General features: G+C 41.1%; 1 protein-coding gene across 2 annotated transcripts in view; it reads right to left on the reverse strand.

Moving 5' to 3' along the window:
• The window catches only part of BBS12 (Bardet-Biedl syndrome 12), a 43,679-nt gene that overhangs the window by 20,757 nt on the left and 5,995 nt on the right, over positions 1 to 16,927 (reverse strand). For both annotated transcript variants that reach the window (XM_085579317.1, XM_085579316.1), the window contains exons 2-4: positions 11,692 to 13,285; positions 5,950 to 10,489; positions 3,794 to 3,908 (exon numbers count right to left, since the gene is read on the reverse strand). The gene's annotated coding sequence lies outside the window, so the exon portion shown is untranslated. The remainder of the gene's footprint in view (positions 1 to 3,793; positions 3,909 to 5,949; positions 10,490 to 11,691; positions 13,286 to 16,927) is intronic.

A 16,927-nucleotide genomic window follows, 5' to 3' on the forward strand; every position in this document is an offset into this window, starting at 1 on the left:
TTATTTAGGTGTCTAAACAGAGGAGACAATTTTCACCCGCTATTTCCAAGACTCACCTCTGAAAACACTGGCCCTGCTATCACTGCTATACTTGGCTGTTGAAAAATCAAGCAGGCTGCTCTGGGTGTTGCACCAGGGAAAGGAAAAGTGCAGTGGTCGTTGTAAACACTGATTTGCTCAATAGGTTGGGACCAGCCACAGCACCCTGTGTGCCACAAACATTGCTATTTTCTGACTGACTGTGACCACACAGGACTGAGTCACCTAATTCATAGCTGCCAGTGCAATGTAGGCAGCTCACAGGCTGGAAACAGCAAACTGGATTTTATCCTAAAATACTCCTCTCTGCTCCCTACTCCATGGAAATTTTTGTTGCTGCTGAACAGCTTGCAAATAACAAAGTCTAAGCACATACAGGCAAAGGATGATTTTGCAAAATGTAGAATTGATCCTTGGCTGCACCATGGATTCTGGAGCTTGGCACCTCGATGGTGCTTCCCAACAACCTCCTCAGCCATCCCTAGGGGAAAATTCAACAGTCACTATTCCAGATGGTAAAATAATTACTATTGGCTGCAGAAATTAAATGCCACTGAGCCATAATCAAAATATTGTTTTGTTTTCAAAGAACACTTTGAAACACTCGGCTCGAAGACCACTGAGTCCATCTCTGACTGTGCTGTGTCTCGACACACGGGAGGAAAAACACATAGCCTTGTTTCCACTTTTCTCTGTTCTCACCTGAATGACTGGATCAAGGTTAAACAACCGCAGACAGAAGGAAAAAGATCACTGAACAGGAATGGAAACGTGAAATGCGTCAAATGGCATTCTTTTTTTTTTTCTTTTCTTGTTGTCAGAAGTGCTCAGGGGTTGTGGCCAACCAGCCAAGAACAGGCAGGCTGCCTGCAGAACGGGACATTTGTGACGGTGAAGTCCTATTGGGGTTTTTTTTGGGACAGTTACATATAAGACAGCAAAGGAATGGCTCAGAACTACAATCCCCACCTACAATGTTTCTTTTCCTTTACACTTACGGTAACGATGTTTGGGCAACAGTCTGCTTTTTTCAGTTCCCACCTACGATTCATTGTGAAACTTGGTGAGATTGGCCATGTTATAATGTACTCCATGAGTATGTGGATAAAGATATTTTTCTTCAATACCTTTTTGCTGTATTCATGAACTTGTCCATTGTTTGGGTCATTCCTTAGGGGTAGAACAGAGGTGACATTGCTCTGGCAGAAACCTTCTGCTATCCCTCTAATGTTTATTACTGTGTGTATGAAATGGATGGTTTCTGAAATAATTAGTCTGAAATCAAAGTTTCTACCCTAACCCTGAGCATGGGTGTACTACACTATACTACAGGACAGCTTTCCAAACTGTACACTGAGTGCTGCTATTTTTTTTTTTTTAATTTGTAATAATAAAATTCTTATTTTAGGTTGCCTAGGCCTCTGATTCATATAAATGTAGATTTAAATTAACTTCACATTCACTGACATTAAGTCACTTTCTTTTATTCAATTCAGAACTTCATGGAATATCTGAGTCCTGGTCTGCTTAGTGAACCTCAACTATCTATGGTAGCCACCAAGTAAAAAACCTCTCTTTTGTCATTCCCAGCTGCAGAAATTATACCTAAGGAAACACCCTCTGGCAAAGTCTTCAGGAATAAACATTTTCAGTAGATAGACAATATCATTTTAAAGGCAACCTGGAATGAGAACCTTTAACATCTGACAATCTTTTCAGTACCTGTGGATTACCTGCTGCTGGAAAACTCATGTGGCTGAAGACTGCTTTGGCAGATGAGTTTGTCTTTCATTGTCTGTAATTAAGACCAAATGTACAAAACACCTGTCTATATTATCCTCAGAAATACAAATCTGTGAGCAAATTTGTGTTAGAATAAAAATTTACAGCTATTCATGTATGGGATTGCAAATTGTAAGGCAAAACAGTAAAAGTGACAAAAGATCAGCCTACATGTTGATATTTCACTTCATTAAAACAAAGGTAACTTTAAATCCTGTATTATGTTGCCTTGTTCTTCTTACAACACTGCCTTATTGTCATTCATAGGCTTAATCTTCTTGTGGGTAGTTACAGCTTTGGTCATCTCTTCCTCATCATCTGGGTAGAGATGTAGATTACCAGGATACATGTCTAAGCTAAAGACATGGCCTGGGCGATGAAACCCATAGAAAGCATTAATGAATGTTCTCAGGGTCCCTTTAGCTCAAGTTTTCACACACTGACACGTGTTGGCAGAGAACAGACTGACACCCACGTGTGCCCAGGTGTGAGCTCAGTGACCACAGAGCCCTGAGGGATTTCTGGAGGTGCAGGTTTTGACACTTGTTGACAGAGAGTTCCTGGATGGTCTCAGGTTTTCTTTCACTGAGGAAAGGGAAGCACCAATGTGCATGTGAAAGGAAATGTTAGGACCCTTGTAGGAGCTGAAGTGCTCATGTTGCTGTAGCTTTGTGACCTATGGGTGTGAGTGAATCCAGGTTTGTAAAAGGAAGCTTTCATTTCTGCCCTTAAGAGATCATTGCTTATCAGTGTGACAGCACATAGACTTAAAATACACCAAAAGCATGAAAAATAAATATATTCTTTTCTCTCTGTGATATATTCAGCTTGAAATTCAGTTATGGACTGTTAAGGGATTTAATTTTTCCCCACATAAATATGACTACTCTTAGAATGCTAAGAAGAATATTTATTATAAACTAGGACATTAAATTCCCCCCAAAAAGCACACTTGTTTAATAATGTAAAATGATTTCTAAATAAATCATAAATCATGCCTACCATCTTTGCTGCAGATGCAGTTGGTAAGTATATAAAATGTAGCTCTAATAACGTCTGTAGATTGTAAAAATTTGGTTAATCTTAGAATAATAGAATGGTTTTGGTTGGAAGGGACCTTAAAGCTCATCTAGTTCCAACACCCCTGCCATGGGCAGGAAACCTTCCACTAGACCTGGCTGCTCAGAGCCACATCCAACCTGATCTTGGAACACCTCCAAGGATGGGGAGTGCACAATTTTCCTGGGCAGCCTGTTTCGTGCCTCACCACTCTTACAGTAAAGAAGTTCTTCCTAAACTTAATCTAAACCTACCCTCCTTCAGCTTAAAGCCATTCTCCCTTGTCCTATGCACTTGTGAAAAGTCCCTCTTCAGCCCTCTTGTACCTTTACATACTAGACTCTTTCCTGGACCCTTCCTTCTCCAAGCCGAACAACCAAAGTCTCTCTGTCTGTCCTCAGAGGGAGAGGTGTTCCAGCCTTGTGATCAACTCAGTGGCTCTCCTCTGGACTAGTTCCAGAGGCAGTTTGGTTGGCAGTGCTAGCAGAGCCTATGTGGGGAAACTGTCAGCACATGGAGTTTATGTGCAGCTGCAGATCTCCCAGCAGCACTGCTGCCGCTGTGCCTGCACCAGCATGGGAAGTGTGCCCTTTCAGCAGCACTGCTTCTGGCCACACTCAGCACTGATCCTTCTTTATAATGCCCCCTCCCACCTTCACGAGTATTAATTAAAAGTGATTCATAAAAAGCTTTCACCAGGCAGCAGCTGATTTCCAGTCCAGACAGCCCTCCGTGAGAGAGCCAAGAAGCTCGGCCATTCGACCTCGTGTGCCCTTCCTGCAATTCACAGCAAGTATGCCAGCACTGCCACAAATGTCACACCTCCTGTGACAGGGCTTCAGGGCAGCCTCCACTGACTTTTGTCACCCTCTTAGTCACCCTTCCTCCTGGAATCACCAGGCACTGCACTGACCTGCAGGAGCCGGGGCTGGCAGCCAAGCAGAAGGGGCTCAGGAAAAGGCTTGTGCCACTTCTCTGCTCCATTGGTCTCACAGGGGTAGCAAAGCTTAGTTACTTCACAATCTTCCCTGCAATAATTTTGAAAAAAGTCTGTTAGGGAAATGGAAAATTTTAAAGAGTATGCCAGTATCCTTTATTCACTACTGCACTTACATTTTTTATTTAAATCCAGTGCAGTTTATTGTGAACTCAGGAACTTCCCTTACCCTCACAGACCAATCTCCCAAATGCACCCAGTCCTGCCAGTCCATCAAACACTGCTGGGTCTCCAGAGTGCTCCTGCAGCTGATGCATAGCTCAACTTCCACCAAAGCTGACTGGTGGATTCCCTCTCTGGGGATCATTTGATAACAGAAAACAGCTTATCATATAGACCTGGAAACAGACTTCACACTGGACCAGGCGTTTGGTCTGATTTGATCAAGAAGGACAGGAATTTTGGTGTAGGTAGGGGAATCACTGTCCTTTAAAGCCCCAAGGAAGCCAATGTACCACCAGATCCAGGCATCAATCCTGCTTGCCAAGCCTTACAGAGGCTGCAGAAACAGCCACAGCCTTTGCCCAGGTGAAGGGAACTACAAGGTTGTTGTAGTGGATTGAAAACCAGCCCCAGCACCCAGCTGGGGTAGCCCTGACAGCCTGTGGCACCAGGCACTACTCCTGCATCCAAATGAATGCATGACAGGCATCACTGTTCCCGAGGTTTGATGTTTTCTTTTCATCCCTCTGCTGTAATTTAAGTAGAGATGATGTTACCAGTGTGCCTAATTGTCTCACAAAGGTCTTGCCCTGATGATGTTGAGGTTCCACAGCTTGTGTGTCACATAAAAAAAGCAATGCCTCACACTGGCTTTAAGTGTGTTGCACTTTGACTGTACTTATTGTTATGTTTTATTATATATTTACTTTTACTTAAATTTTCTATAGTCTGATATATGCTTCAAATACTTCATGAAAGAAGCAAAAATAACCTTCTAATTTACCAACAAAGTCATCTCCCAAAATGAATCAGTAAAAGCCATTTTCAAGTAAAATGATACCACATTGCCAGAATGACAAGCACAGAATTGCCTCACAGATGATAAACCAGAACTGAATTTGAGAAACCTCATGCAGACTTTCTACTGTGAATCATCCTTTTAAAAATTATTTTTAGCTAGAGGTTGAAGATAGGGTGATTAATCCCATTCTGAAATTGTTTTATGTTTCTATACTATACAACTTTGTTTTCTGCAACATCTTTTAAGCAATACTGGGAGAGTAGAATAATAATTAAGTCCCAGCAGAAGAGAAAAACAAGTCTGGGGACAAAAGCAGGCATTTTTCCATCTGAGATTTAGTAAGAAGTGGAGCAGCAACAAGGCAGTTTTACAAAAAAAGCCTCTCTCAAGGCAAACAAAATTAACCTCTTTAAAACAAAATCTAGGTTTCTGAAGGCAGAGAGAGAAATGGTCAGTATTAGGTGAAAAAGAGGAAATTGGGAGATACAGGTTTTACAAATGGTGAGGCCCTGGGAGCTGTTCCTTCGCCATCAGGGGAGCACAGGGCTTGTGATGTGGACAAGCCATAGCAAGAGATGAGTGGGATAAGTCAGGTTTGGGAGTGCATCTCTTGTGATTAATGCTACAGACTCTGCCAACACCTTGCAGGTCCTGCATCTTGCAGCAGGACATACGTGGTTGGCACTGAAGGCACTCACTCAGGTACCTCTTACCTATAAATTTAAGAGGAAAATATTGCCTGTACATTTAATTCTCAGAGCCTAATGTATTTGATGAAGTCCTCCCAGGAAAACTGCCGGCCTTTCCTGTAAAAACTGTCTGTAGCTCCTGGCTGCCCTCACAGGCAGTTTTGCAGCATATAAACAACAAAAAGAACATTGGTGAGGAACAAGGCATTAATGAGGTCAAGTTTTCAGGTTATTTATTTCCCTCCTAGGTAATGGTCTATCAAAATATAAATCACCCCACCCTAGTTTCAAAACACCAACATGTAGCATTAAGGTGGGGTAACCCAAGGGCATTCCCTCCCTACTGTTTTCTTAACAAAACATTATTCTTGATCTTTATTCAAGCAGTTGGGCACAGAAACAATGTCTACAAGACCCACCTCAAAGAGAATCTTGATTGCTGCTTTATGTTTTGAAGCTCCCAGGGGTCAGGATTATGGGTAGCTGCCCTGCTCCCCTGCTTTTCCATTTCCATAACAGGCAACTGAGCTTTATCCTGCATCACTGTGCACACTATAAAGCAGCAAAGAAACAAAAAGGAATATACATATTTTTTTGTAATTGATATTAAATATTTTTAATTAACTTAGATTTCTAAAGCAAATAAAGTGGTTTGACATACACAAGGCTGCTTGTCATGGAAGCAGTATCCAAAAGGAAACATGCTCATTCTCTTGTGCAAGCTAAGTTAGAGAATACAACCTCCTAGTGATTTCTCTTAGCTTCCAAGTAAATCCACCAAACCCTTCCCCTGAGCCTCACATCTGCCTAAATCTCAGCCTCGGCAAGGACAGACTATGCATGTATTTTGTAAAAACTTTTGTAAGAAGACGGCATGGGCTTTGAATTGAAAGCCCTCAAGGTATTTAATAATTTAGAAATAATATGACAATTTGTCTTTTGAGTTACTTCCTACCATATCCTCTTGATGCAATGAAGGCTGTACGCCTTCACAATTTTCCATTTAGACAGAATTCCACTAGTTTAATCAAAGTGAAACATTAGGTACTGTTATGGTCCTTATACCTTCAGATTTCCTTACTGATAACCCACATACTATCCGTTAACCCATTGCATCATTCACAAGAATAAACAACTTGGCCTCTGCATACAGGAAGTTGAACAAAAAGGAAATAGACAATATTAGTTTTCATGTACATATATTCACCTCTGCAGAGATCAGACTGACATATTTTCACAGATCAAGGTGGTCCTTCAGGCGTGCCTGTTAAGTTCCCTATACATACAAAAAAGCACTTCCTACTTTTAAAGTTTGAGCCTTTTTCATTTAAACCACCATTACCTCACTCCCACTAAAGGATGGAAGTGATGGTCCATAAGGGCAGCAAAAGTCAGATTTATGTCCTATTCACTGCTATCATCTGTACTGCAATATTAAATGTTAGGTGTTTGTGTAATGACAAAGATCAGCAATTCACATGTTCAAATGTACACAATGGAAGGGACAATGGACAATATAGCCATTTACTTGGAGACAGAGACTACAAAATCCAGATTTTTTACTTAATAAGGTAAGGAAGTCTTTCCTCAATTTCAGTAAAAGGAAGGTGTTTAATACTCTGCTCTGCAGAGGTGGAAGCCCTTCCAGACTCTTAGCTTATCTCCTCACTTCAGGCACAGAACCACATACCCTCTTTCCAGGTATGTAGATGGGAGAAGGACTCAGTGAACTTCCCAATGGAAGATGCAAACAATTATTCATGAGCAACAAATTAACAATGAAAAATTGTGGACTTTGTCCCTGCCAGAAAAGAACAAATGTGATTTAATGTAACCAGCAAATCCATAATCAAACCAATTTTATCACTGTGAGTGTCCCAGTTCCAGCGAGGATGGAGTTGCCTTTCTTCAAACCAGTGCCACTGGGGCTGTTGTTTGGATTTGTGGCTAAAATAGACTCACAAACACACCAGTGCTTTGTCTGTGGCTGAACAATTCTTGCACAACACCAAGGCTCTCTCCAGAAGGCAATTTGTTGCACACTTTATTTCAGTCATAGTATTAAAGACTAATTTTTCAGTCTCTCCAATAAACTTTTAGTGGGTTGGAATGACGTTATTTGGTCCCGAAGTTAATCTTGCAATGAATCAATACAGGCAGAAGATCATTGCTCGGGGAATGTTGGTGGATGTCGGAGAATTCCTTGAAATGTAGTGGACAGCAGGCTAAACAGTGAGTCAGTGCAGATGCTGGGAAGATCAGGAATAGAAGTGCTGTCCCTGGGGGTAGGGAGCACTGCTCCATACCACATCCAGCCCCAGACTGTGCTGGGCAGGACCTGCCTTCCCAAGGTTCTCTGTGTGCATGTACTTACTTGACCTCAGCCCCATAGAAATCATTGACTTTTCTCCTGAGAAAGCCCAAGAAGACGTCGTGTTCCCAAAAATGAAGGTCCTTTGTGCAACTGATATTTTTCCCTCTGCTCTTTTTCCCTCATGCTGCCTCAGGAAATAAGCCCTCGTACTTTGAACACCTCCCTCTTTTCCGATAAAACAGTTTCCCTTAGCTCTAAGATACTTGTCACTCTCAGGATGCTAAGTGGAAACAGTGTCCTCTGCAAACAAACCCACAACATAGAGTCAATGAAATACTGTCTCTCCACAGCACTGGACAGGAGATAGTTTTTAAAGGTGCTTCTGCATTGGTTTTTCACTGTAGCTCTGGTGTAAGTCAGCCACCAAAAGAGAAGAGGTGGCAAAAAAGTCAAGTAGCTGAACTCACAGGTGCAGGGAGTTTTTACCTTCTATCTCTCAGCAGAATATCTATATTATTATTTTCTGGGGATAAGTGTACTTAGAGCTGCTGACACTATTCACAAGTCCACTAGAGAGCAGCTATGACTCACACTCAGGGAGGTTCTGTTTTAATTATTTTCTCTGACATTTATTGCACTTCACTCAAATGACTCAGTCCTGGGAAGCTTTCTCAGTACTAGACTGAGAAGCAACAGAGGTGTGGATTCAGCTGCTCTGATTTACACACAGATATGTGAATGCCCACCTCGGCACTGAACTTCTCTTGTTCATGCACAGTGTCGCTCTTGAAGAAATCTTGGCTCACAGCAGAAGAAAAGTAAATCAACACCCTGGAGGTGCAAATTCCCTTGAGTCCCTTCAGTAAGGAGTATGCAGATTTCTTGGAAGACGTCCAGGGCAAGAGGCAGCCAAAGGGACTGTCATTCCAGGCAACGGAGAAAATGGGAACAGAAAAATAGCTAAATATGGCTCTTTTACCCCATTTCACTAGGTGCAATAAAGTGCTGTGTAGGTCTAAAGAACTAATAAGGCACAGCAGTCCACATCAACCCATATTAGGCCATTTTCTACTAACTTATGAACACTGAAGAATGTTTTACACTAATGAGAAGACAACGTATTGTACGAAATACAATTTTATACAGAGAAGACAATTTAATGTACAAAATACTGGCTTCTCCTAACCACCCTCTCAGCCTTAATAAAAACACTGAAGTTTTCTTTAAACATCAAGGAGCAACATAAATATAAGGCTAGTTTGAATTCCAAAAGTTTCACTACTTATCTTTTTGTCAGAGAAAAAGGAAACTACTACCTGTCCAAACAGCTGGCAAATCCACATTCCCTAGACTGGTAAGTTAATGAAAATTGTCCTGGCCTTGTTAGAAGCAGACAAAAATTATTAAGGTAGAAGTTCTTTTACCTTTAACCTACATTATCCCTGCTCCTTATGAACTGCCTTCAAGTGCCTGGGTCTTTCTACTATGGCACACTGGCTTACTGACCTTCTTTTGTTATATATCAGATCACCCTCCTGCATCAAGTAGGAAGAGCAAGAACCAACTTCAGGCTTTTTATACAGAAGGTCTGGTTTTACTTGTGTCCTTTTCCTTTGTCCACCATTTTCTGGAATACTGGTTATCACTGTATATAACCATGGCACTGTCTACCACCTGTGAAAAAACAAAAAATTTTCAGAGTATGTGTACTGAATCATAAAAATCTAAGAAAGCATAGAGAATGACTATAAATATTAGACTGATCACCTAAACAAGGGAGAGCATCTGAGTTTTTTAATATGACAGAAACCATATGAAGTGGCATAAAACACACTGCAACTATTGAGATGAGCAAGGGAAAAAAAAGCTCACTGCAGGTTGGACATTCTGCTTTAAACAAAAGAAAGATTTATATCCCAGCTTTTAAAACTATTTCAAATAAAATTTCATAATTAAATATAATTAATAGAAAACTGGAATGAGCATATGAAAGTGTCATCACATAACATTTTTATATTTCTAGTTATTTATTTGCTTTGGCATAAATTAGCCAAACTTTATAAAATCAATCAGGGTATGATGAACAGAGCTGCGAGGGAAAGTTTGTGCACTGAACAAGGTCTAGCAAGAAAGGAGAAAAGAATGCAGCTCAGACAATAAGTAAGGAGAGTATCCATGGCACATGATTATAGCAGATGGTAGAACTGTTTCATCTCTGCTCAATTTAAAGGCAATTTAAAGGGAACGGTGATATTTCTCTCAGTGTGGCCAAATCAGTTAAGGAGAGGGCAATGGCAAGGAAAAGAGACAAGAAAAGATCTACAGGGTCTGTCACTTCTCTGCCAGACTCTGCATTTTTCACAGCACGTTCTTTAACCTTTCCCTGCAGATCCACCACAAACAGTGTTTGAAAGCACATCAACTTCCTTTGATCTCCGGGTATTGTTTTGGAAATTACATCTTTGTCTCCTTTTCTCTTCATGCCGTTTCTGAGATTCTCGTGAATTTTCCTGTTCTCAGGTTAAATGTTTCCACTTCCCTTCACGTTTTTGCCCTTTGTGCAGCAGTATCAAGTACAAGCACTTTGCAGCCTTTGGAGTTCCACCAGCATCTCTTCTGACTTTTCAGCTGTGCCCTCAACAAACCTGCAGAAGGGGAGATTTTAGAGATGCAGCTATCCTGGGAGGCTTAGCTACCAAGTAGAAGAGGCATTGACAGGGTTTTTCCATGGGCTGAATAAAAAAGTACTTGTGTAATCCTTATGATAATCAGAAGAGGAGGATCCAGGAGTGGAAACTGAGCTATACGGGAAGGAATGATGAAACCTATGATATTGCTTCTGGGTGAAATCTGTGTGCTGCAAAAGAAAGCTAATCATTGGTTATCTGCCTATCTGTATATGTTACAGTGATAATGGGAAAAATCTGATTTTCAAAAGCCACCTTTGTTCTGGGCTAGGATCTTCAGTGCCTCCTTGTTTGCCTTTTGGTGTTCCAGGAGTTAATTCAGAGAAACAGCACTGTCCTGCTCAAGGAACAGGTATCAATTGTACAGTCTGGAAGAAGCTCATAAGTAACAGGCAAGAAAAATGTTCTTGACCAGAGGAGTATTGTTAGAGACCAGTTTTACTATTTTCTTGTATATTAATCTACAGATGCAGTCATCATATTTATTGTCACAGATTAATGAAAAGAAAACACAAGCAGGACAAGACACCTTAATTTTCCAGTCAAAGGTACAGTGTTAGAGTAACACTTGAAATTTTTTTTTCTTTGAAAAGGAACAACCCTCTGGGATGGATCAATGAGATAGTAAAGAGGAATTAAAATCTATGGTCTTCTATTGACGTTTTGATATGGAAATTACTGAAAATTATTAAGATGCATCTTGCAGTCATCCCTGTGAAATAGCTAAGTGGGTGATCACACTTTCAATCTTTATTCACAAAGAATGCTTTGACTAATGTTTTCAGCCAGATTTTGGTACTCCCACAAACACACTGAGTAGTTTTTTCTCACACAAATAGTAATTTCACTTACATTTCAGCAAGAAACTTTGTTTTATTAATTTGAATGTTATTTTTCTTCTCCTTTGTTTTCTATCCAGAGGTCTTTGCTCATTTTTAATTCATTCCCATACGTTCACTTAGAGGGAATGGTGTACATGCTTCTGGGAACTTGCCTGGCAGAGGCAAAACTGTTGTTGCTAAAAAGTCAAAGTTTGGGCAGTCACTGCAGCCACTGCTGCCGACAGTGAAGGGAATGGGATTTGCCAGTATTAGAGGTTCAGGTGTCCTGTACTGATGCAGCTCAGTTTTCTGGGGAGTTACAGGATGGGAGGCACTTACCAGAGTAGAAGGGACGAGAGTGAGGGAAGGAGTAAAGGCTCATACAGGTGAATCCATGGCTCTCCTGGCTTCAGTTAAGTGATGATTCTGTCATCCTGAAAATCAATTCATTGAATGCAGTGTGGAACTCAACTACAGAAGGAAAAACACTCAACTGATCACCTATCCCATTATGTTTTATTGTGATTGGTACCATTTCTGCTGCAGCTCCCTCTCTATGTCTTTTAGATTCTTTAGTCTTGAATTTCATAAATTTAATTATTTAGACCACTTTTTCAGACTACAGATACTGCAGGTTGCCTTAAACGGTACCAGTATCATAGTTTATTCTAAGTTATCCTACTTAGTCATTTATGGTTTTTTAAATCAAATTCTCAGGTGGAAGATTTTTTAATAATGCCTCTGTCATTTCCCACAGTTATTTACTCTATTTGTCTCCACACTTGAGAAAATGCTTTCCTCTCACATCTGGCTCTCTGTATTTAATCTAAAATTTCCTTCCTAGACCTTAATCATAACCAAGAATATCTTGATTTCTCTCACTTTTTGAGGTCAAAAATGCTCACAATGCATCTTAAAACATTTCCATTACTGTTTCTACTGAATGCAAGGAAAATATGTTGACTTCATTAAAAAGAAAATAAAATTGAACCAGAGATAATTTTCATAAATTAGATGTACAGATTTCACAGCTCAGAATCAAGGATGTCGAATGTGTCCAGCTTATACACCCTCCTACACAGAAACCACAAGGTTTCAACAACAAGTCAGTGAAACCACAGCATTCAGCTTTTTATCCAAGACAAGCTCTACCCAACGGGTGCTGCTGCCTTGGTGTGCTGACTGCTTACACAATAGTTTTTCCAAGGTTCGCTTAAGGCGCTGACCTGTGAGGAGAAATGAAACTCATTATGCAAACAATTGTGCTATATAGCTTTTCAAATCTGCATGTGTGTGCACATAACAGATAAATCTGCAGGCACAGGCACACACTTCCCTGTGTTAGATACAGCTACTTAGAGATGTAGACAGAGACATCTGGAAAAAAGGAAGAAAAAAAACCACTGTTTTTACAATGTTACTAGCTTATCTGTTAAGGATAGCATGAGCTAGTCACCTCAGCATTCTTCAGCCTCCTGTAAACAAAAAGCAGATCTATTTATGAAGTTATAAGTCATAACTAAGTGCATTTCATCACCAGAGCAATTAATGTATGAGAAACAGAAGAGTGACCTGAAGTAGAAATTTCTTTAAATGGCTTTGCTGCTGAAGAAAGCACCTCCACTTGTACACCCTGAGAACTGCAGATGTGGCTTCTGCCGCAGACTTCCCTCCAGCTATACAGTGTGACACCAAAGCCTCCCCTCTGCTGCAGGGGCTGAAGGACAGCACATCTGGTGGCTGATCCACTGGTCTGCAACACACAGAGGTGGTGCTCAGGGCAAGCTGAGGAGTTGGTGTGCAAGCAAGGACTTGGAGTCACTCCAAAGGGAGGCAGACCGCATCCTCCAGTGCAATGTCACATGGCTTCTCTGTCCTCACTACTTCTTGCTGTGCCAGGGATGCCCCAGCACCATGAGATGTGACACTGTCCCTGGGAAGACACAAAAGAAAGGGCAGGAGACCAGTGTGACTGAGTTCATAGGATTTGGAATCAACACTATAATTAAAAATAATTCTATCAGAAACTGAGTATAAACAGTAAACACATATACATAGATGAAGGAGGATACAATCTGTAGTATTTTGGCAGTACCTGAAAACCAGAAAGCAGACCACTAGTCAGAAATAAGTGGTATTCAGTCATCTGCTTCTACCAATAATAACCATAATAAAAAGGAGAAAATTGCATTTGATGTTGAAGATAACTTTATGTAAAAAGTATTAATAAGGCCAAATCAGAGCAGATCTGCTGGAGGAAGGAAAAGGGGCCATAGCCCCTCAGTGGCTGTGCCCTGTGTTTAGCTTTAGACTGTGCAAGAGGAAACAACTGCTCTGCTGTGGAGATCCCACACCAGATCAGCAGCCTCACCAAACCCTGGGAGTGACTTCCAAAAGAATCTGTAACATCAAACCTTTAACTCTGTTATCAAAACTCAAACTGTAGGGCCATGCTGATCACCATGCAAGGCATGTCAGGATATAGGGAGCCCCAGCTCCTACTGGAATAGTTACCAGTGTACCAGACTGTGCACCAGATACAACTTGAGCCTGCAATGTTTCAGAGGTTATTTGTTTCATGCTAACGATACTGTCATACAGAAGTGAGTCAGTCTCCTCTGACTTCTGTCCTTCATTAACAATAGTACATAAACAAAGGAAACATCTTGCATTGTTCCATTCTGCATCCTCCATTCACTGTCCAACACCTGCATGTACTTCTTCTGATTTTTCTGATTTTCTCAATATTTGAGATGAACATGACACGCACACTGTTGGGTTTCAGCATTACTATATCCCTGCTTTTCACACCATAGGCTTGTCTCTTACTGGAATTATTGGGAAATGCAGTAGGAGTGTTGGAAACAGACAACACTCCTGTGGTAGAAAGGTGGTGCTCTGTGGGTAATCCTTCACAAGGAGACCTGCAGACCTGCCATGCATCAAACATCTGAACAGCAGAAGTCCTGGCTGCCACACAGAGTAGAAGCAATGACTTGCCCCAACCTCTCCCCATCTGTGGCTTTCAGCTGAACAACTCCTTTCTGCCCTCAAAATTTTAAGAGCACTGTGGTAGCCAAACTTCCTGTCAGCTGCTACTTGTCTTCTGAATGTGGCTGTCCTCTGGTAGTGGGGAAAGCATGACTGCAAAGAAGAATGAAGATCTCAATGAAAGTTGGAACACAGTTCAGGCACAGCTCTCAGCTCTTAGTTACGGACATCAAACTGTTCAGGCCTTATGCAGGAGGTTTTAGCTGAGATGTGAAAGGAACTGCATGATACTGCTTACTGCAGTGGCAGAAGATCCCACTTGGTCATGTAGTGGCTCCTTCCATCCTACCTGCAGAGAAAGTTGTGACCCAGGAGGTGGGAGGATGCTTCCAGCACTAAAGGAGACTTAAAAGGATGTGCCCACAAGAGGACAGTTCTGAATATCTGTTTCTGTGCAGGGTAGGTCTAAGCTTGTCTCAGGCTCTAAGTGTTGACAGGATGTTTCCTCAGTACAGTTTGTCATTAGTAGTCGGTAATACATCAAACGATGTGCCTAAAAAGCATTACTTGATTTGACCTAGGACCAGGATGGGAAAGAAACTAGCTACAAGCTAATCCTGAAGGGACATTATGGAGAATGTAAACGGTTTTAGATTGCTGGCCATTAATATTTTATTGTCTGTGTCTCCACATTCAGAGTTATATTTACTCTGATTTTTTATAGCAAATACAAGTTAAGAATAGATTTTTTTCCCAGGTTAGGTTTTCTCTTCACAAAGCAAAACTGAAAGACCAAATAATTATACCAAAGCCTATAATAGGAAAATAAGACTGCAAGAGGGTAGAACTGACTTGCAAAGTTGTCAGGAATATTTTGAAGACTAGTTTTATTGAATCCATTTTGCAGGAATGTTCTTTCTAGCTCCCATTTTCCAGCATAACTCTCTTCCATGGTCTCCTACAATCCCCCAAAGTCACAGATAGTACATACATGAAATTTCACAAACCTAAGTTATAAAAATTCTTTGAAAGCAGACCTGTATATTACAGACTTTTTTGGCTGAACCATAGCAATGACTAAGCCATGGGAAAAGCCTCCATTCAGCTCTCCTGTAAAGGAAAATGTGGGTGGGGGAACCAGGCTTTCGGAGTCGAAGTCATGCAGATCTTGGGTGGCACCATCGCGAAGAGGAAAGAGGAGGACTCGGCCTGGCGGGGCTGGGCTGGGAGGTTTCTCACATTTCCACTTTCCAGCCATCCCTGTGGGGCCGAGCCGGTGACAGTGTGAGAGAGGCTGTCGTTGTTTGACTCAGCATGTTCCTAAGCCACAAGAGAGCAGTGACGTATATAAAAAACTTGCTGCCCGCTCTTATCTGATAAGAGGGATATCAAGGAGTTTTCTCCACTGCCTAGACAATAGAGGAAGTGCTCCTTTGTCCTTGCATTTCACTTTCTCTGTCAGCATGGCTTCCTTGATGCAGTTCTTATGGCCTTACAGCCTGTAACACAAAACAGAAGACTATACAGCAGCTTTAGAGACCTGATATGCAAACACAAGTTACCACATTGTCCGATGCCCATTGTCTAACTTCCCATTTACTCCACCAGCTTTAAAACTGATCTCAGATGTCACTGATTTAATTTGGAGTAGCTCAGACAGAGCTCACCTCCCATGATTTTGGTAGAGATCTTCCTCTGCCCCTTTAAGCCCTGTGTTTCTGAAAACACATGGAGAGTTACCCTTGTGCATTAACTTCAGTTTTTAAATAGTTCTGAAGTTGTCAGGACTAGCAGAAACCTACAGTGATCTCTTTGCATGAAACACTGCCAACCACCACAATATATCACAGCTAATAGGAGTCCTATTACACATCCAAGTGGGAAGTTACCAACCTAGCAACCAAATAAAGATGTATAAATGGCTGACAATGCAACCACGACCACCTACTGTAGCTGGGCTCAAAGAAACTTCCCAGAAGAATCCACAGTTGAAATACTGACAAAACAAGTAAAAGCAAACATTAGCACCAGCCTGTTTCTTTACTATGAATACTTCCAATAGTAAATCAAAAAGTGGATTGAGGATAAATGAATGCTCATCCACATAACCAGGCAACAAACTACGGAAAAGTTATGGTAAAGAGGAGCAGAGCCAAGTCCCCTCTTTGTGTAAAGAACACCACTATTGGAAATAATCTCTCTCTCTGTTCTCAGCAGCCTCAGGGAGGTGTAAGACAACAGACAAAAAAAAAATTTGCAGTGCTTCACAGGAATGGGATGGAGGGAGAGAGGATAAAAAGAAGCATTGTTCACTGTAGTTTCTCAAATCAAAGATGCTGTTGATTTCCTTTACTGAACTCTAGCCATAAATTAACAGACATTTCAAATAAAACCTACTGAGATCCTCTGTAATTCATAGTGCAGCTGTGCTGCTTATCTGAAATTATTTTGAGTCTGCAGAGGGGGGGAAATCATCACACTACCTTTTCTTCAAGAAATAAAGTTTCAGACTATGTGGTAGAAGAAAGTATTTTTTCTTGTTTCAGTTCTCATTTTTCAGAATTTCTGTTCTATTGGGTGTTAG

Source organism: Lonchura striata, chromosome 4 (genome assembly GCF_050655825.1).
Source record: "Lonchura striata isolate lonStrDom1 chromosome 4, ASM5065582v1, whole genome shotgun sequence".
NCBI lineage: Eukaryota > Metazoa > Chordata > Aves > Passeriformes > Estrildidae > Lonchura > Lonchura striata.